Source organism: Bombina bombina, chromosome 4 (genome assembly GCF_027579735.1).
Source record: "Bombina bombina isolate aBomBom1 chromosome 4, aBomBom1.pri, whole genome shotgun sequence".
NCBI lineage: Eukaryota > Metazoa > Chordata > Amphibia > Anura > Bombinatoridae > Bombina > Bombina bombina.
Window position 1 is genome coordinate 1,177,384,508 of NC_069502.1, and position 22,643 is coordinate 1,177,407,150.

Consider the following 22,643-nt stretch of genomic DNA (forward strand, 5'->3'; position numbering starts at 1 on the left):
ACATTCACTTTATCCTCCCGTGGAGATGCTACTTGTTAGAGCGGCAAAGAGAATGACTGGGGGGGCGGAGCCTGAGGGGGAGCTATATGGACAGCTCTGCTGTGTGCTCTCTTTGCCACTTCCTGTAGCGAATGAGAATATCCCACAAGGATGAATCCGTGGACTGGATACACCTTGTAAGAGAAATAGGTAAGACAACAAGGGTTTTGTTGTAACAACCTAGTTTATCTGGTCACAGTGAAGTGCGTACACTGTATCTCTAGGACATTTTTGTATATTAAGACATATTCTACCAGAAATAGTGTTAATAACTAATCAAAAACAACTGTGTTAATCTTATGTCAAAGTTATTGACCTATCTCACTCATTAACTTGGACGTTAAGGTCTACACCAAGATACTAGCCAATCGGCTTAGCTCCCTACTCCCCAGTGTGATCCATAGAGACCAGGTGGGTTTTGTCACTAGCCGGCAGGGCACAGATAGTACACAACGGCTATTAAAAACAGAATTTATGCTTACCTGATAAATTACTTTCTCCAACGGTGTGTCCGGTCCACGGCGTCATCCTTACTTGTGGGAATATCTCTTCCCCAACAGGAAATGGCAAAGAGTCCCAGCAAAGCTGGCCATATAGTCCCTCCTAGGCTCCGCCCACCCCAGTCATTCGACCGACGGACAGGAGGAAAAATATAGGAGAAACCATATGGTACCGTGGTGACTGTAGTTAGAGAAAATAATTCATCAGACCTGATTAAAAAACCAGGGCGGGACGTGGACCGGACACACCATTGGAGAAAGTAATTTATCAGGTAAGCATAAATTCTGTTTTCTCCAACATTGGTGTGTCCGGTCCACGGCGTCATCCTTACTTGTGGGAACCAATACCAAAGCTTTAGGACACGGATGAAGGGAGGGAGCAAATCAGGTTACCTAAACGGAAGGCACCACGGCTTGCAAAACCTTTCTCCCAAAAATAGCCTCCGAAGAAGCAAAAGTATCAAATTTGTAAAATTTGGCAAAAGTGTGCAGTGAAGACCAAGTCGCTGCCTTACATATCTGGTCAACAGAAGCCTCGTTCTTGAAGGCCCATGTGGAAGCCACAACCCTAATGGAGTGAGCTGTGATTCTTTCAGGAGGCTGCCGTCCGGCAGTCTCATAAGCCAATCGGATGATGCTTTTAAGCCAAAAGGAAAGAGAGGTAGAAGTCGCTTTTTGACCTCTCCTTTTACCAGAATAGACAACAAACAAAGAAGATGTTTGTCTGAAATCTTTTGTAGCCTCTAAATAGAATTTTAGAGCACGGACTACGTCCAAATTGTGTAACAAACGTTCCTTCTTTGAAACTGGATTCGGACATAAAGAAGGTACAACTATCTCCTGGTTAATATTCTTGTTAGAAACAACCTTTGGAAGAAAACCAGGCTTAGTACGCAAAACCACCTTATCTGCATGGAACACCAGATAGGGCAGAGAACACTGCAGAGCAGATAACTCTGAAACTCTTCTAGCAGAAGAAATAGCAACCAAAAACAAAACTTTCCAAGATAGTAACTTAATATCTATGGAATGTAAAGGTTCAAACGGAACCCCTTGAAGAACTGAAAGAACTAGATTTAGACTCCCAGGAGGAGTCAAAGGTCTGTAAACAGGCTTGATCCTAACCAGAGCCTGAACAAATGCTTGAACACCTGGCACAGCTGCCAGTCTTTTGTGTAGTAAGACAGATAAAGCAGAGATCTGTCCCTTTAGAGAACTTGCAGATAATCCTTTCTCCAAACCTTCTTGTAGAAAGGAGAGAATCATAAGAATTTTTATCTTATTCCATGGAAATCCTTTGGATTCACACCAACAGATATATCTTTTCCATATTTTATGGTAAATCTTTCTAGTTACCGGTTTTCTGGCCTGAACCAGAGTATCTATCACAGAATCTGAAAACCCACGCTTTGATAGAATCAAGCGTTCAATCTCCAAGCCGTCAGCTGGAGGGAGACCAGATTTGGATGTTCGAATGGACCCTGAACAAGAAGGTCCTGTCTCAAAGGTAGCTTCCATGGTGGAACCGATGACATATTCACCAGGTCTGCATACCAAGTCCTGCGTGGCCACGCAGGAGCTATCAAGATCACCGAGGCCCTCTCCTGTTTGATCCTGGCTACCAGCCTGGGAATGAGAGGAAACGGTGGAAATACATAAGCTAGGTTGAAGGTCCAAGGTGCTACTAGTGCATCTACTAGAGTCGCCTTGGGATCCCTGGATCTGGACCCGTAGCAAGGAACCTTGAAGTTCTGACGAGACGCCATCAGATCCATGTCCGGAATGCCCCATAATTGAGTTAGTTGGGCAAAGATCTCCGGGTGGAGTTCCCACTCCCCCGGATGGAATGTCTGACGACTCAGAAAATCCGCTTCCCAGTTTTCCACACCTCGGATGTGGATCGCAGATAGGTGGCAGGAGTGATCCTCCGCCCATTGAATTATTTTGGTCACTTCTTTCATCGCCAGGGAACTCCTTGTTCCCCCCTGATGATTGATATACGCAACGGTCGTCATGTTGTCTGATTGGAATCTTATGAATCTGGCCTTTGCTAGCTGAGGCCAAGCCCTGAGAGCATTGAAGATCGCTCTTAGTTCCAGAATGTTTATCGGGAGAAGAGACTCTTCCCGAGACCATAGTCCCTGAGCTTTCAGGGATTCCCAGACCGCGCCCCAGCCCACTAGACTGGCGTCGGTCGTGACAATGACCCACTCTGGTCTGCGGAAGCTCATTCCCTGGGATAGATGGTCCAGGGTCAGCCACCAACGGAGTGAATCTCTGGTCTTCTGATCTACCTGAATCATTGGAGACAAGTCTGTATAGTCCCCATTCCACTGTTTGAGCATGCACAGTTGTAATGGTCTTAGATGAATTCGTGCAAAAGGAACTATGTCCATTGCTGCAACCATCAACCCTACTACTTCCATGCACTGCGCTATGGAAGGACGTGGAACAGAATGAAGAACTTGACAAATGCTTAGAAGTTTTGACTTTCTGACCTCTGTCAGAAAAATCCTCATTTCTAAGGAATCTTTTATTGTTCCCAAGAAGGGAACTCTTGTTGACGGAGACAGAACTTTTTTCTATGTTCACCTTCCATCCGTGAGATCTGAGAAAGGCCAGAACGATGTCTGTATGAGCCTTTGCTTTTGACAGGGACGACGCTTGTATTAGAATGTCGTCCAAGTAAGGTACTACTGCAATGCCCCTCGGTCTTAGAACCGCTAGAAGGGACCCTAGTACCTTTGTGAAAATCCTTGGAGCAGTGGCTAACCCGAATGGGAGGGCCACAAACTGGTAATGTTTGTCCAGAAAGGCGAACCTTAGGAACTGATGATGTTCTTTGTGGATAGGAATATGTAGGTACGAATCCTTTAGATCCATGGTAGTCATAAATTGACCTTCCTGGATAGTGGGTAGAATCGTTCGAATGGTTTCCATCTTGAACGATGGTACCCTGAGAAATTTGTTTAGGATCTTCAAATCCAAAATTGGCCTGAAAGTTCCCTCTTTTTTGGGAACTACGAACAGATTTGAATAAAATCCCATTCCTTGTTCCTTTATTGGAACTGGGTGTATCACTCCCATCTTTAACAGGTCTTCTACACAATGTAAGAACGCCTGTCTCTTTATTTGGTTTAAGGATAAGTGAGACATGTGGAACCTTCCCCTTGGGGGTAGTTCCCTGAATTCCAGAAGATAACCCTGAGAAACTATTTCTAGTGCCCAGGGATCCTGAACATCTCTTGCCCAAGCCTGAGCAAAGAGAGAGAGTCTTCCCCCTACTAGATCCGGTCCCGGATCGGGGGCTACTCCTTCATGCTGTTTTGTTAGCAGCAGCAGGCTTCTTGGCCTGCTTACCCTTGTTCCAGCCTTGCATTGGTTTCCAGGCTGGTTTGGGTTGTGAGGCATTACCCTCTTGCTTAGAGGATGCAGAATAAGAGGCCGGTTCGTTCCTGAAATTGCGAAAGGAACGAAAATTAGACTTATTCTTGGCCTTGAAAGGCCTATCTTGTGGAAGGGCGTGGCCCTTTCCCCCAGTGATGTCTGAGATAATCTCTTTCAATTCTGGTCCAAATAGAGTTTTACCTTTGAAAAGGGATGTTAAGCAATTTTGTCTTGGATGACACATCCGCTGACCAAGACTTTAGCCAAAGCGCTCTGCGCGCCAAGATTGCAAACCCTGAATTTTTCGCCGCTAATCTAGCTAATTGCAAAGCGGCATCTAAAATAAAAGAGAGTTAGCCAACTTAAGTGCGTGAACTCTGTCCATAACCTCCTCATATGGAGTCTCTCTACTGAGCGACTTTTCTAGTTCCTCGAACCAGAACCACGCTGCTGTAGTGACAGGAACAATGCACGAAATGGGATGTAGAAGGTAACCTTGCTGTACAAAAATCTTTTTAAGCAAACCCTCCAATTTTTTATCCATAGGATCTTTGAAAGCACAACTATCCTCGATAGGAATAGTAGTGCGCTTGTTTAGAGTAGAAACTGCCCCCTCGACCTTAGGGACTGTCTGCCATAAGTCCTTTCTGGGGTCGACCATAGGAAATAATTTCTTAAATATAGGGGGGGGGACAAAAGGTATGCCGGGCTTTTCCCACTCCTTATTCACTATGTCCGCCACCCGCTTGGGTATAGGAAAAGCGTTGGGGTGCACCGGAACCTCTAGGAACTTGTCCATCTTACATAATTTCTCTGGAATGACCAAGTTGTCACAATCATCCAGAGTAGATAACACCTCTTTAAGCAGTGCGCGGAGATGTTCTAATTTAAATGTCACAACATCAGGTTCAGCTTGTTGAGAAATTTTTCCTGAATCTGAAATTTCCCCATCTGACAAAACCTCCCTCATGGCCACTTCAGATTGGTGTGAGGGTATGACAGAACAATTATCATCAGCGCCCTCCTGCTCTTCAGTGTTTAAAACAGAGCAATCGCGCTTTCTCTGATATGTAGGCATTTTGGATCAAATATTTGCTATGGAGTTATCCATTACAGCCGTCAATTGTTGCATGGTAATAAGCATTGGCGCGCTAGATGTACTAGGGGCCTCCTCCGTGGGCAAAACTGGTGTAGACATAGTAGGAGATGATGTAGTATCATGTTTACTCCCCTCATCTGAGGAATCATCTTGGGCAATTTCATTATCTGTGGCAGTACTGTCCTTACTATGTTTGGAGGCTATGGCACAATTATCACACAAATTTAAATGGGGAGACACATTGGCTTTCATACATATAGAACATAGCTTATCCGAAGGCACAGACATGTTAAACAGGCTTAAACTTGTCAATAAAGCACAAAAAACGTTTTAAAAACAAAACCGTTACTGTCTCTTTAAATTTTAAACAGAAAACACTTTATTACTGAATATGTGAAAAAGTATGAAGGAATTGTTCAAAAATTACCAAAATTTCACCACAGTGTCTTAAAGCATTAAGAGTATTGCACACCAATTTTCAGAGCTTTAACCCTTAAAATAACGGAACCGTAGCCGTTTACAAATTTAACCCCTATACAGTCCCAGCTATAGCCTTTGCTGTGACCTAACCAAGCCCAGAGGGGAATACGATACCAAGTGACGCCTTCTAGAAACTTTTCCAGCTACTTTCAGATCCTCACACATGCATCTGCATGTCTTGCTCTCAAAAACAACTGCGCAGTAATGGCGCGAAAATGAGGCTCAGCCTACAACTGGGAAGGCCCTCCCTGACTGGAAAAGGTGTCTAACATAGTGCCTGCCGTTAAAAAACGTTCCCCAAGTTTATAAATGTGAATTATCAGCATAAACATGTATAAAATGCCCAAATAAAGCAATCGATTTAGCCCATAAAAGTGTCTACCAGTTTTATAGCCCATATTAAGCCCTTTATTCTGTTTGCTTGACTAAGAAAATGGCTTACCGGTCCCCATGAGGGGAAATGACAGCCTTCCAGCATTACATGGTCTTGTTAGAAATATGGCTAGTCATACCTTAAGCAGAAAAGTCTGCTAACTGTTTCCCCCAACTGAAGTTACTTCATCTCAACAGTCCTATGTGGAAACAGCAATCGATTTTAGTTACTGTCTGCTAAAATCATCTTCCTCTCACAAACAGAAATCTTCATCCTTTTCTGTTTCAGAGTAAATAGTACATACCAGCACTATTTTAAAATAACAAACACTTGATAGAAGAATAAAAAACTACATTTAAACACCAAAAAACTCTTAACCATCTCCGTGGAGATGTTGCCTCTGCAACGGCAAAGAGAATGACTGGGGTAGGCGGAGCCTAGGAGGGACTATATGGCCAGCTTTGCTGGGACTCTTTGCCATTTCCTGTTGGGGAAGAGATATTCCCACAAGTAAGGATGACGCCGTGGACCGGACACACCAATGTTGGAGAAACATATTTTTGGAAGTTGATAGTTCCCGGAGGCCCCTGCTCACCCTGTCTTTCGATTTCGAGAAGGGTGCGCTGGGAGTAACTGACTGCAGTGCTTGATGTGGTAGGCTTGCCAGACGGGTTCAGGCGTGCGGTTTAGAAAGTGGGAATAAGAAGGGCGACTCCTAGTGCAGAGCAATAAAGCAGAAACACCCTGTATTTTAATCCCAGGTGTAAGGGTACTCACAATTTGAAGCGCACACAATAGTGCAAGTATCACCTACTGGGTATATTACAGTGGCCCAGTGCACATATTAATCTCAAAGGCGTCTGCAAAAGTCACCAATGTGTCCTTTGTTGTTAGGCGTTCTCAGCCGTATAAAAACAGAAGACTCAAGATGTTTTTTTAAAAAAGTAAAAAACTTTATATGATATAGATTTAAAAATCAAGATAACAATGGACAGTAGTAGAATATATAAAAACAATCACGTATTACACGCTACGCATTTCTCGGCATTAACCACGCCGTTTCCTCAGGCTAGTAATACTGGAAGCTAACAAGAGTCTCCTTTTAAACCTACTTGTGACCAATAAAAAAAACTCTGTACCTCCCTCTAATACAGGTGATATATAATTAGCTCTCGAGTGGATATACTGGTATAAGTAAACTAAAAATATATGGATACTAAGAATACATAAAAAATAATAAAATACTGGACAAAAATAAAAACCCTGTATCTATGAAGCTGCATGAGCCCCGAATAAATAGTTAGTTACATTCCGAACATATATAGCAACTTCTAAATGTATAGGACTGATGTGTGAAATTTAACGAATGAGGTAACTGACAAAATGTAATATATTACAACTCTAAACACATAATATAATAAGGGTATTGATGAAATGACCTAGAGAAAGCACGATGTCAGAAAACTGGCGAAATAGATCTGACGTTATTCAGATTTGAATAAACAAAGAAGGTGTGTACCTCTGGACGAATGTTGTTAAAAAATAAATGACGTATCGCCACTGTTAGCGGTAAGTCTCTACGGACCAATACAATTTTCTCGAATATAAAGAGGGTGTGATGGCGTGAGCCAATACAACCTCTCTAACAGATAGTGCATCCAGCAGTGTACTATATGAAGGTGTAAAAGACCAGTGTGTGGGGGTAAAAAGAAACGATCATATGCAACATATTCCGTTAAATTTTGTCCACGAATGCATTATATCTACAGATAGAATATACCATTTCCCATATAACACTAAATGCATAAAGATACGAGTGGAAAATACGACTATGTGCGGTAGACTATCCAAATAAAATTGTGAATCTTTATATTATGCATGTTCATGTGTCTGTGACACAAACTATGTTAGATCACAACTAATATAAATATCTAAGGTAGAATAGACCGATGTAATGAACTATGAAAAAATGTGTGAAAGCAAATCTAAAAAGACCCAAATGTGAATAGATTTATTTCTTATGATGTGGAACAATATCTATGTACAGGTTCTGTATGTGCGTCTATACTATAAGAATAATAAAGTGATGTGAAGTATAATATAAAGTAATGAAAAGAAATTCCTATCTTATATATTGTGGTAATGTATGTCCAAAAACATAAAGCATAAACGTGAAAATAAAGTGGTATGAATGTAGTGTATACGAATGTGTAAGATAAATGTATAGAAGTGAGGAATAATAATCCTATGATAAAATGTGTACAAGATGGAAATATATAATAATGTGATAAAAGATTACAATGTGTTGATGTGAATAAAAAGTAATAATATATCTAACTAAATATCCAAATGGGGGGGGGGGGGGGGAAATAGTGTAACTAGTGGGTCATACAGTACTAAGGATACTGTGATATGTAGAAAGACATAATGGTCAAAAAACATATATGTGATATATACATAAGTAAAACTAGTGGGTCGTATAATACTAAGGATACTGTGACATGTAGAATGAAATGATGGTCAAAACCATATATGTGATATATAAATGAGAGGGATGGTATTAAAATGCCTCAGTATCTATGACTTCATTTAAGCCATCAGGATAAAGGGACCCCAACTTATATATCCAGTAAGTTTCTCGCTGGCGAAGCCTGGACATTCTATTTTGCGAATTAATAACATAATTTATGCTTACCTGATAAATTTATTTCTCTTGTGGTGTATTCAGTCCACGGATCATCCATTACATGTGGGATATTCTCCTTCCCAACAGGAAGTTGCAAGAGGATCACCCTCAGCAGAGCTGCTATATAGCTCCTCCCCTAACTGCCATATCCAGTCATTCGACCGAAACTAGCCGAGAAAGGAGAAACCATAGGGTGCAGTGGTGACTGTAGTTTAAAATATAGACCTGCCTTAAAAGGACAGGGCGGGCCGTGGACTGGATACACCACAAGAGAAATAAATTTATCAGGTAAGCATAAATTATGTTTTCTCTTGTTAGGTGTATCCAGTCCACGGATCATCCATTACTTGTGGGATACCAATACCAAAGCTAAAGTACATGGATGAAGGGAGGGACAAGGCAGGTACTTAAATGGAAGGGACCACTGCCTGTAGAACCTTTCTCCCAAAAATAGCCTCCGAAGAAGCAAAAGTATCAAATTTGTAAAATTTTGAAAAGGTATGAAGCGAAGACCAAGTCGCCGCTTTGCAAATCTGTTCAACAGAAGCCTCATTTTTAAAGGCCCAGGTGGAAGCCACAGCTCTAGTAGAATGAGCTGTAATCCTTTCAGGGGGCTGCTGTCCAGCAGTCTCATAGGCTAAGCGTATTACGCTCCGAAGCCAAAAAGAAAGAGAGGTTTTAAAACTTTAAAGCACGGACTACGTCCAAATTATGTAAAAGACGTTCCTTCTTTGAAGAAGAATTAGGACACAATGATGGAACAACAATCTCTTGATTGATATTCTTGTTGGAAACTACCTTAGGTAAAAACCCAGGTTTTGTACGCAGAACTACTTTATCTGTATGGAAAATCAGATAAGGAGAATCACATTGTAAAGCTGATAACTCAGAGACTCTACGAGCCGAGGAAATAGCCATCAAAAACATAACTTTCCAAGATAAAAGTTTGATATCAATGGAATGAAGGGGTTCAAACGGAACTCCTTGAAGAACCTTAAGAACCAAGTTTAAGCTCCATGGAGGAGCAACAGGTTTAAACACAGGCTTAATTCTAACCAAAGCCTGACAAAATGCCTGGACGTCTGGAACCTCTGCCAGACGCTTGTGCAAAAGGATAGACAGAGCAGAAATCTGTCCCTTTAAAGAACTAGCTGATAATCCTTTATCCAAACCCTCTTGGAGAAAGGACAATATCCTAGGAATCCTAACCTTACTCCATGAGTAATTCTTGGATTCCCACTAATGAAGATATTTGCGCCATATCTTATGGTAGATTTTCCTGGTTACAGGCTTTCGTGCCTGTATTAAGGTATCAATGACTGACTCGGAGAAGCCACGCCTTGATAAAATCAAGCGTTCAATCTCAAGGCAGTCAGTCTCAGAGAAATTAGATTTGGATGATTGAAAGGACCTTGTAGTAGAAGGTCTTGTCTCAGAGGCAGAGGCCAAGGTGGAAAGGATGACATGTCCACTAGGTCTGCATACCAGGTCCTGCGTGGCCACGCAGGCGCGATCAAGATCACCGATGCTCTCTCGTGTTTGATTTTGGCAATCAGTCGAGGGAGCAGAGGAAACGGTGGAAACACATAAGCCAGGTTGAAGAACCACGGTGCTGCTAGAGCATCTATCATCGTCGCTTCTGGGTCCCTGGACCTGGATCCGTAACAAGGAAGCTTGGCGTTCTGGCGAGACGCCATGAGATCCAATTCTGGTGTGCCCCAACGATGAACCAATTGAGCAAACACCTCCGGATGGAGTTCCCACTCCCCCGGATGAAAAGTCTGACGACTTAGAAAATCCGCCTCCCAGTTCTCTACACCTGGGATATGGATCGCTGATAGATGGCAAGAGTGAGTCTCTGCCCAGCGAATTATCTTGGAGACTTCTAACATCGCTAGGGAGCTCCTGGTCCCCCCTTGATGGTTGATGTAAGCCACAATCGTGATGTTGTCCGGCTGAAATCTGATGAACCTCAGGGTTGCTAACTGAGGCCAAGCTAGAAGAGCATTGAATATTGCTCTTAACTCCAGAATATTTATTGGGAGGAGTTTCTCCTCCTGAGTCCACGATCCCTGAGCCTTCAGGGAATTCCAGACTGCACCCCAACCTAGAAGGCTGGCATCTGTTGTTACAATTGTCCAATCTGGCCTGCGAAAGGTCATACCTTTGGACAGATGGACCCGAGATAGCCACCAGAGAAGAGAATCTCTGGTCTCTTGATCCAGATTTAGCAGAGGGGACAAATCTGTGTAATCCCCATTCCACTGACTGAGCATGCATAATTTCAGCGGTCTGAGATGTAGGCGCGCAAATGGCACTATGTCCATCGCCGCTACCATTAAGCCGATCACTTCCATGCACTGAGCCACCGAAGGGCGGGGAATGTAGTGAAGAACACGGCAGGAATTTAGAAGCTTTGATAACCTGGACTCCGTCAGGTAAATTTTCATTTCTACAGAATCTATCAGAGTTCCTAGGAAGGAAAACCTTGTGAGGGGTGATAGAGAACTCTTTCCCTCGTTCACTTTCCACCCATGCGACCTCAGAAATGCCAACACTATGTCCGTATGAGATTTGGCAATTTGGAAGCTTGACGCCTGTATCAGGATGTCGTCTAGATAAGGGGCCACTGCTATGCCCCGTGGTCTTAGGACCGCCAGAAGAGACCCCAGAACCTTTGTAAAAATTCTTGGGGCTGTAGCTAACCCGAAGGGAAGAGCCACAAACTGGTAATGCCTGTCTACATAGGCAAACCTTAGGAACCAATGATGATCTTTGTGAATCGGTATGTGAAGGTAAGCATCCTTCAAATCCACTGTGGTCATGTACTGACCCTCCTGGATCATAGGTAGGATTGTCCGAATAGTTTCCATTTTGAACAATGGAACTCTGAGGAATTTGTTTAAGATCTTTAGATCCAAAATTGGTCTGAAGGTTCCCTCTTTTTTGGGAACCACAAACAGATTTGAATAAAATCCCTGTCCTTGTTCCATCTGTGGAACTGGATGGATCACTCCCATTATTAGGAGGTCTTGCACACAGCGTAAGAATGCCTCTTTCTTTATCTGGTTTACAGATAATCTCGAAAGGTGAAATCTCCCTTGTGGGGGGGAAGCTTTGAAGTCCAGAAGATATCCCTGAGATATGATCTCCAACGCCCAGGGATCCTGAACATCTCTTTCCCACGCCTGGGCGAAGAGAGAAAGTCTGCCCCCTACTAGATCCGTTGCCGGATAGGGGGCCGTTCCTTCATGCTGTCTTAGAGGCAGCAGCAGGCTTTCTGGCCTGCTTGCCTTTGCTCCAGGCCTGGTTAGATTTCCAGGCCGGCTTGGATTGCGCAAAAGTTCCCTCTTGTTTTGTAGCAGAGGAAGTTGATGCTGCACCTGCCTTGAAGTTTCGAAAGGCACGAAAATTAGACTGTTTGGCCCTTGATTTGGCCCTGTCCTGAGGAAGGGTATGACCCTTACCTCCAGTAATGTCAGCAATAATTTCCTTCAAACCAGGCCCGAATAGGGTCTGCCCCTTGAAGGGAATGTTAAGTAATTTAGACTTTGAAGTCACGTCAGCTGACCAAGATTTAAGCCATAGCGCCCTACGTGCCTGGATGGCGAATCCAGAATTCTTAGCCGTTAGTTTAGTCAAATGAACAATGGCATCAGAAACAAAAGAATTAGCTAGCTTAAGTGTTCTAAGCTTGTCAAGTATTTCAGTCAATAGAGTAGCTGTCTGAAAGGCCTCTTCCAGAGACTCAAACCAGAACGCTGCAGCAGCAGTGACAGGAGCAATGCATGCAAGGGGCTGCAGGATAAAACCTTGTTGAATAAACATTTTCTTAAGGTAACCCTCTAATTTTTTATCCAATGGATCTGAAAAAGCACAACTGTCCTCGACAGGGATAGTGGTACGCTTTGCTAAAGTAGAAACTGCTCCCTCCACCTTAGGGACCGTCTGCCATAAGTCCCGTGTGGTGGCGTCTATTGGAAACATTTTTCTAAAAATAGGATGGGGGGAAAACGGCACACCGGGTCTGTCCCACTCCTTAGTAATAATTTCTGTAAACCTTTTAGGTATTGGAAAAACATCAGTACACACCGGCACAGCATAGTATTTATCCAGTCTACACAATTTCTCTGGCACTGCAATTGTGTCACAGTCATTCAGAGCAGCTAAAACCTCTCCAAGCAACACCCGGAGGTTCTCAAGCTTAAATTTAAAAGTAGACATATCTGAATCAGGTTTCCCCGAGTCAGAGACGTCACCCACAGACTGAAGCTCTTCCTCAGCTTCTGCATATTGTGACGCAGTATCAGACATGGGCCTTAAAACATCTGCGCGCTCTGTATTACGTCTAACCCCAGAGCTATCGCGCTTTCCTCTGAATTCAGGCAGTCTGGCTAATACCGCTGACAGGGTATTATCCATGATTGCCGCCATGTCCTGCAAAGTAATCTCTATGGGCATCTTTGATGTACTTGGCGCCATTTTAGCGTAAGTCCCTTGAGCGGGAGTCAAAGGGTCCGACACGTGGGGAGAGTTAGTCGGCATAACTTCCCCCTCGTCAGAATCCTCTGGTGATAATTCTTTTAAAGATAACAGCTGATCTTTATTGTTTAAAGTGAAATCAATACATTTAGTACACATTCTCTTATGGGGTTCCACCATGGCTTTTAAACATAATGAACAAGGAGTTTCCTCTATGTCAGACATGTTTATACAGACTAGCAATGAGACTAGAAAGCTTGGAAAACACTTTAAATCAAGTTAACAAGCAATATAAAAAAACGTTACTGTGCCTTTAAGAGAAACAAATTTTGCCAAAATTTGAAATAACAGTGAAAAAAGGCAGTTAAACTAACGAAATTTTTACAGTGTATGTAACAAGTTAGCAGAGCATTGCACCCACTTGCAAATGGATGATTAACCCCTTAATACAAAAAACAGATTAACAAAACGAAAAATATGTTTTTTAAACAGTCATAACAACTGCCACAGCTCCTACTTTTGAAGCCTTTTGAGCCCTTCAGAGATGTCCTATAGCATGCAGGGGGCTGAGGGAAGCTGAATGTCACAGTTTGTAATTTTAACTGCACCAACTGTAACTTTTATACTATAACAGTGGAAAGCCTCAGGAAACTGTTTCTAGGCAAAAATAAAGCCAGCCATGTGGAAAAAACTAGGCCCCAATAAGTTTTATCACCAAAGCATATATAAAAACGATTAAACATGCCAGCAAACGTTTTATATTGCACATTAATCAGAGTATATACCTCTGATAGCAAGCCTGATACTAGTCGCTATTAAATCACTGTATTTAGGCTTTAACTTACATTAATCCGGTATCAGCAGCATTTTCTAGCAAATTCCATCCCTAGAAAAACTTAACTGCACATACCTTATTGCAGGATACCCTGCACGCCATTCTCCCTCTGAAGTTACCTCACTCCTCAGACATATGTGAGAACGGCAGTGGATCTTAGTTACTTCTGCTAAGATCATAGAAAAACGCAGGCAGATTCTTCTTCTAAATGCTGCCTGAGATAAAATAGTACACTCCGGTACCATTTAAAAACAATAAACTTTTGATTGAAGAAAAAACTAACTATATTTTACCACTTTCCTCTAACTACCTCCAGCTATGTTGAGAGCTTGCAAGAGAATGACTGGATATGGCAGTTAGGGGAGGAGCTATATAGCAGCTCTGCTGTGGGTGATCCTCTTGCAACTTCCTGTTGGGAAGGAGAATATCCCACAAGTAATGGATGATCCGTGGACTGGATACACCTAACAATAGAAAATGGGAATACTTTCTAATGGTGTAATTTTCCTTACACATTTAGTAGTACCATGTACTAAGGTGTGATGTCTAGAAGTACTATATTTGTCAAGACCTCTTTCGATGCATCTCAAATGTTCTGACCATCTTTGTCTGACTTTTCTGCAGGTGCGGCCTATGTATTGAAGCCCACAAATGCAAGATATACAATAAATTACATAAGTGGAATTACAAGTCATCTTTTGTGTGAGTTTAAAAATGTCGCCAGTACTATGGGATATTATGGATTTACATCCATTGGTCATGTACTGGCACATGTGACATCTACTATGTTTACACCTGAAAGACCCTACTCGTGATTCATTGACTTGAGTATAGGGGGTTCTAAAAACAGAATTTATGCTTACCTGATAAATTACTTTCTCCAACGGTGTGTCCGGTCCACGGCGTCATCCTTACTTGTGGGATATTCTCTTCCCCAACAGGAAATGGCAAAGAGCCCAGCAAAGCTGGTCACATGATCCCTCCTAGGCTCCGCCTTCCCCAGTCATTCGACCGACGTAAAGGAGGAATATGCATAGGAGAAATCATATGATACCGTGGTGACTGTAGTTAGAGAAAATAATTCATCAGACCTGATTAAAAAACCAGGGCGGGCCGTGGACCGGACACACCGTTGGAGAAAGTAATTTATCAGGTAAGCATAAATTCTGTTTTCTCCAACATAGGTGTGTCCGGTCCACGGCGTCATCCTTACTTGTGGGAACCAATACCAAAGCTTTAGGACACAGATGATGGGAGGGAGCAAATCAGGTCACCTAGATGGAAGGCACCACGGCTTGCAAAACCTTTCTCCCAAAAATAGCCTCAGAAGAAGCAAAAGTATCAAATTTGTAAAATTTGGTAAAAAGTGTGCAGTGAAGACCAAGTCGCTGCCTTACATATCTGATCAACAGAAGCCTCGTTCTTGAAGGCCCATGTGGAAGCCACAGCCCTAGTGGAATGAGCTGTGATTCTTTCAGGAGGCTGCAGCCTCATAAGCCAATCGGATGATGCTTTTAAGCCAAAAAGAGAGAGAGGTAGAAGTTGCTTTTTGACCTCTCCTTTTACCAGAATAAACAACAAACAAGGAAGATGTTTGTCTGAAATCCTTTGTAGCCTCTAAATAGAATTTTAGAGCACGAACTACATCCAAATTGTGCAACAAACGTTCCTTCTTTGAAACTGGATTCGGACACAAAGAAGGCACAACTATCTCCTGGTTAATATTTTTGTTAGAAACAACTTTCGGAAGAAAACCAAGTTTAGTACGCAAAACCACCTTATCTGCATGGAACACCAGATAAGGAGGAGAACACTGCAGAGCAGATAACTCTGAAACTCTTCTAGCAGAAGAAATTGCAACCAAAAACAAAACTTTCCAAGATAATAACTTAATATCTACGGAATGTAAGGGTTCAAACGGAACCCCTTGAAGAACTGAAAGAACTAAATAAGGTTTGTAAACAGGCTTGATTCTAACCAGAGCCTGAACAAAAGCTTGAACATCTGGCACAGCCGCCAGCTTTTTGTGAAGTAAAACAGATAAAGCAGAAATCTGTCCCTTCAAAGAACTTGCAGATAATCCTTTCTCCAAACCCTCTTGCAGAAAGGATAGAATCTTAGGAATTTTTATCTTGTTCCATGGGAATCCTTTCGATTCGCACCAACAGATATATTTTTTCCATACTTTATGGTAAATTTTTCTAGTTACAGGCTTTCTAGCCTGAATAAGAGTATCAATGACAGAATCTGAGAACCCACGCTTTGATAAAATCAAGCGTTCAATCTCCAAGCAGTCAGTTGGAGTGAGGCCAGATTCGGATGTTCGAACGGACCTTGAACAAGAAGGTCCCGTCTCAAAGGTAGCTTCCATGGTGGAGCCGATGACATATTCACCAGGTCTGCATACCAAGTTCTGCGTGGCCACGCAGGAGCTATCAAGATCACCAAAGCCCTCTCCTGATTGATCCTGGCTACCAGCCTGGGAATGAGAGGAAACGGTGGGAATACATAAGCTAGGTTGAAGGTCCAGGGCGCTACTAGTGCATCTACTAGAGTCGCCTTGGGATCCCTGGATCTGGACCCGTAGCAAGGAACCTTGAAGTTCTGACGAGACGCCATCAGATCCATGTCTGGAATGCCCCATAATTGAGTTATGTGGGCAAAGATTTCCGGATGGAGTTCCCACTCCCCCGGATGAAATGTCTGACGACTCAGAAAATCCGCTTCCCAATTTTCCACCCCTGGGATGTGGATTGCAGACAAGTGGCAGGAGTGAATCTCCGCCCATTGAATTACTTTGGTCACTTCTTCCATCGCCAGGGAACTCCTTGTTCCCCCCTGATGGTTGCCTATGACTAGAAAAGGCCCCCAGTGAAAAAGGTGTCCAATACAGTGCCTGCCGTTTTTTTAACAGAATTCCCAAGATTAAAATAACTCTTCAAAGTTATAAACCATTAAATATGCTTATAAAGTAATCGTTTTAGCCCAGAAAAATGTCTACCAGTCTTTAAAGCCCTTGTGAAGCCCTTTATTCTTATATTTAAAACTAAGAAAATGGCTTACCGGATCCCATAGGGAAAATGACAGCTTCCAGCATTACCAAGTCTTGTTAGAAATGTGTCATACCTCAAGCAGCAAAAGTCTGCTCACTGTTTCCCCCAACTGAAGTTAATTCATCTCAACAGTCCTGTGTGGAAACAGCCATCGATTTTAGTAACGGTTGCTAAAATCATTTTCCTCTTACAAACAGAAATCTTCATCTCTTTTCTGTTTCAGAGTAAATAGTACATACCAGCACTATTTTAAAATAACAAACTCTTGATTGAAGAATAAAAACTACATTTAAACACCAAAAAACTCTTAGCCATCTCCGTGGAGATGTTGCCTGTGCAACGGCAAAGAGAATGACTGGGGAAGGCGGAGCCTAGGAGGGAACATGTGACCAGCTTTGCTGGGCTCTTTGCCATTTCCTGTTGGGGAAGAGAATATCCCACAAGTAAGGATGACGCCGTGGACCGGACACACCTATGTTGGAGAAAGTAGTTCTTTTGTGAACAGAACCCCGTCTGCACATAACTACCTTACTAGGTGCTAATTTTTCTTTTAGGGTTGGTGTCCTTCTGAAAGTACAACTTGGCTTTCTTTCTAAAATTTGTTTAAAAATGGGGTCCCTTAATAGTAAATTCCAGTGTTTTGAGAGAATACCCTTTATTTCTCTATGGTTGTCATTATAGCTTGTAATGAATGTGGTTTCGTATCGTGAATTACAAATAGAATTCTTTTGAGTCTTGAAAAAAATCTTCTCTATTAAGAGAATGTGCTTTCAAGAAAACAGATTCAACAATTGCATCTGGGTAGTGCTTTTCCTCAAATCTTTTTTTAAGGATCTGACTCTGTACGTCGTATGTGGTCAGATCAGTACAGTTCCTGAGGATTCGTCTGAATTGACTGTAGGGAATATTTAATTTCCAACTTGAATAATGATTGCTGTAAAAGTCGAGAGAATTATTGCTATCTACTGACTTAAAGTAAGTACAAGATTTGATGCAGTTACACACTAAGGATACATCTAAGAAGTCTATTTGGTCTTTTTGTACATTCCATGTAAATTGAATACCGATATCATTCTTATTGATCTCTTGTTTGAGAAGTTCAAGAGATTCTAAAGGACCTTTCCATATAAATAACAGATCGTCAATGTAACGGCCATAGAAGACCAGACTTGACACCCATCTTGCATTGTAAATATACCTGTTTTCAAATATACCCATAAACAGGTTTGCAAAACTGGGCGCATATCTGGTTCCATGACCGTCCCCTTAATTTGGATATAAAATTCATCTAGGAATTGAAAATAATTATGGGTCAAAATTAGGCTGATCAATTCTAATAAATAATTTTTTTGTGTCTCAGGCATATAGGGATCCTCACTCAAAAATCTATCTATTGAGTTTAGGCCTATACTGTGTGTGATATTAGAGTAAAGCGCACTCACATCACAGGATACCCAGTAAAAGTTGTCACCTTTTTGGATATTAGAAAGCTTGAACAAGAGATCTGTAGTGTCTTTGATGTAGGATTGTAGTTGTATGACATATCTTTGTAAAAAGAAATCTATATACAATGACAAATTATCAGTCATACTATTCATGCCAGCAATGATGGGTCGACCAGGGGGGTTAGACACATTTTTGTGTATCTTGGGAAGGTGGTAATAGTAAGGAATATTAGTATTTCTAGGAATCAAATAACCTCTCTCTTTGTTGTTCAAAATACCCTTATTAGAACCAAAGGAGATCAATGTAAAAAGTTCCTTCATGAAGGAATCAGTGGGATCTTTATCTAATTTGTTGTAATAATCTTTATCTAGTAAGATTCTATGTGCCTCAGCTATGTAGTCATCATAATTTTGGAGCACTATCCCTCCACCCTTGTCAGCCTGACGAATGACAATGGTACTATCATTCTTCAAGTTGTCGAGGGCCATCCTCTCATTAGGCCAAAAGTTTCCCTGTTTCTTCTTAATATAGGGAAGCTTCTCAAAGTCTACCATGACAAGATTTTGAAATAAATCTAAATATGCTACATCCTCTTTTTTCGGATTAAAATTAAAGGGTAGAGCTAGATTTGTGTGTATAGTACCTTCAAATAGTTGTTCAGATAAATCCTCTGGATTAATGTGAATAACGGGTATGTCTCTATGAGATCCCATATTATCTGTGAGTATAGGGGTTCAATTGATTGTATACTAGCACTATACTCTCACCCGACAGCCAGAGTGAGAGGCTTGGGATTTTGTTCCCAGTCTTTTGCCCTTAAGAATGGCACCCTACAGGGGTGCCCGCTCTCCCCTCTCCTCTTTGTACTAGCTATAGAACCACTGGCAGCCGCCATCCAGACACATAAAGGAATTAGGGGTGTATACATACAGGGGACCTTCCAGAAACTAAGCTTATTTGCGGGGAGACCTGACTGTTTTCCTGACTGGCCCAGAATGCTCACTCCCTAACCTCCTAGAACGTTTTGACCTCTTTGGACGGCTCGCTTTTCATAAGCTGAATGTGACTAAGACGGAAGCTTACCCATTACAACTTCCGACAGCTTAAGTACATGCCTTGCAGGCCAAGTATAAATTTAAATGGAATCATAATGGGATCAAACACTTAGGCGTTTTCCTCTCTCACGACTTCAAGAAGGTAGTTGAGACCAACCATGACCACTTCTTACAGACCCTTAAACAGACGATAATACTCCCCAGATACAAGGAGATATCTTGGATGTGTAGAATTTCTGCATTTATGATGAATGATGCTCCTGCCGAAACTCACGTACCTTTATAGGTGCCTCACACTTAAAATCCCAAATACCTACCTTGATACCGATCAATCCATTTTGAATAAATATGTCTGGGCAGACTCTCGCCCTCGTATAGCAAGTAGAATATTACACGCCCCAATTGATAAAGGAGGACTGGGTCTCCCCAATCTCAAATTATCCTACGAGGCAGCCATGCTCACCCACATCTCGGGTTTGGGGCCCTTCCAGGGAACCAACTAGATGGTATGACATAGAACAAGCCTCACTCCCCCATGGTAACCTCCTTTCTGACCTGATATGGATACCCCAACACTGCAAAACCCTTCCCTCCCCTTCTAATGCAATCATTAAGCACTGCCTACCTATGAGGCACAAACTACGCCACTCCACAATGGTTGCCCCGCACCCCTCCCCGATTCACAGTATACAGGGTCTTCTCAAAGGCCTCCCTGACTCCAATACCACGGGTTGGGCCTCCCTAAATGTTACTGCAAAACATGAATTTTATGTTGGGAATACTTGGGCCTCCTACCCACAACTACTTGCGCAGTATGCAGTCCCGCAGAAAATGAACTTTGAGGTGCTACGCTTTAGGTCACTGCTGCACAGCTGGAATTTCTTTAAAATTCCATCACGCATTAACACACCATGGGAGTCGCGTTGGACCCTGGGGTTACAGGGGCATAAACCACTTACGACACATTACCAATGTCTCCTACATTGCCTTACTTTACAAAAAATACACAATATTTTAGCATGGGAGAGAGACCTAGATATAGTACTGGATACTGAGATATGGACGAGAGCCATTACTGACACCAGGAAGGCGATTCACTGTGTTAATCTTTTTGAGTTATACTATAAATTAGGGCTGCAACTAACGATTATTTTCATAATCGATTAATCGGCCGATAATTTTTTCGATTAATCGACTAATCAGAGAAAAAAAATCATTTTTTTCTTATATTTAAAATAAAAATCCACTTACTGAGTGTTAAAAATATAAACTTCAGACTACGACTTTACATTAACAGAACTGTTGGTCCAATGTTTAAACAGCAGAACACATTTTTATAATTAAGCAAAACCAAACCACAAACTGTTTGAAAAGAGGTAGAAATAGTAAGAGGTAGAACTATCACTGTTTATAACATTCTGTTATTCACTCTTTCAGAAACTTTGCATTGAAATGCAAAAATGTCAACATGACCACATGCTCCTGGCTGAGGCTGGCTCTCTTTTTTGCAGCTATTTTCCCTGCAGCAGAGAAAGGCTCTCAGATGGTGTTGAGGTGCCTGAGATGCATAAGTAGGGTTTTGCCAATTTCACCAAGGTGGGCTATTTATCTTTGTTAGCTCTCCACCAATGCAAGGGGCCTCTTAACAATGAAAGCCTGCACTTCATTCTGACATAAAAATATCTTGAATATCTATATGCAATGGCAAACAACCAGCTATAAGGTTAAGGGAAAAAATATATAGTCCACTCTTACAATAACAGATAGCCTGATGAAACCGTGCTGGGACACGGAGAAACGCGTTGCTTGTTTTTATACTTTTAAGCTGTATTAAACTTTTGTTATTTTGATACATTGCTGCTGCACCTCTGCTTATTGCTGAAGCTTCTGTTTGCTGTGAATGACCTCCACTGCACTTTTGCCTAATTCATTGCTGCTAAACTAGCAAAGACTGCACCTTCTATTGTACAACTGTTGCCAAACAGTAAAGAAGCTTTTGGGAACCCCACTGTTCTTTGATACCCCTGCTGTCGGGATTGCAAAGATCACCTGATCCAGGTGCCTGGGGAGTCTGCCGAGCGACTCTTTGGACTCGGCCTGCTTGTATTGCACATCAGTGCTTACAATCACGTGAGTTGGATATTTGTATACGTGCATATCATATCATCTCTACCCTCATTTATCTGCACTATGTGACGCCCTCTGTCTCTCTTGTTTTAAATAACAGATATATACTTACAGAGGTTGAATTTGGTACATATTCCAATTAATTAAAAATATAAAAAAAGGCAAAAGGGCTAAAGACTATATTATCAGTAACAGGACACAGCCTAACACATTTATCTATAGAGTACATAAAAACAGCAATAGCAAGCGATCCGCAAAAATATTTGCAAATAGTTAATAGTGACATCATTTTAAATAACAAATGCCATCAATCTAGGGTTAGGTGTAAATAACAAGCTTGCCACTGTATTATGCAAAGCATAGTCCCAAATCAACTGATTTAATATCAACAATCCAAATGATGACTCCTATTTTATTTCTAGGTTGCACATAAGCAAGGAGTAGTTGTAAACTTAAAAAGAAACTTTTAGTGTCCTGAAAAAGAGAAAAGTAAAAATGTCTGTAGACATCCTTTAGGTTAAGGGCATAACCATAAAACACAATATCATGTGCAGGAGCTCATTGGCCTAAAACAGCTAGTTCTGTGCACAGACCAACTAATTGCAAACCAACTAATCCATTATGAGATTCGTTGACAACTATTTTCATAATCGATTATTATCTATTATGCCAATTAGTTGTTGCAGCTCTACTATAAATTGCTTACAAGATGGCATTGGGTCCCAAGTAGACTACAAAAAAATTTCACCCACCACCCCAGATAGGTGCTGTAGAGGATGTGGTCAAAAAGGAGATGACATTCACATCTGGTGGAGGTGCCCAGAAATACGTAAGCTGTGGTCTAAATTTTTCACCATATTCTGACACCTCTTCCTGCCTACCAACAAGGGCCCTGAAACTTACTTCACTTAGATATTCCTCAACTCCCTAAACACCTCTTAATTTACCTTTTGATTTCCACAAAATTAGCTATTGCACGATACTGGAAGCAACAGAGTGCCCCTTCTATAGATAAGGTGGTAGAGATCATCTCCAACATTAGGACGATGGAGGAGGCTGTATACCTCAATAGAGGAATTAT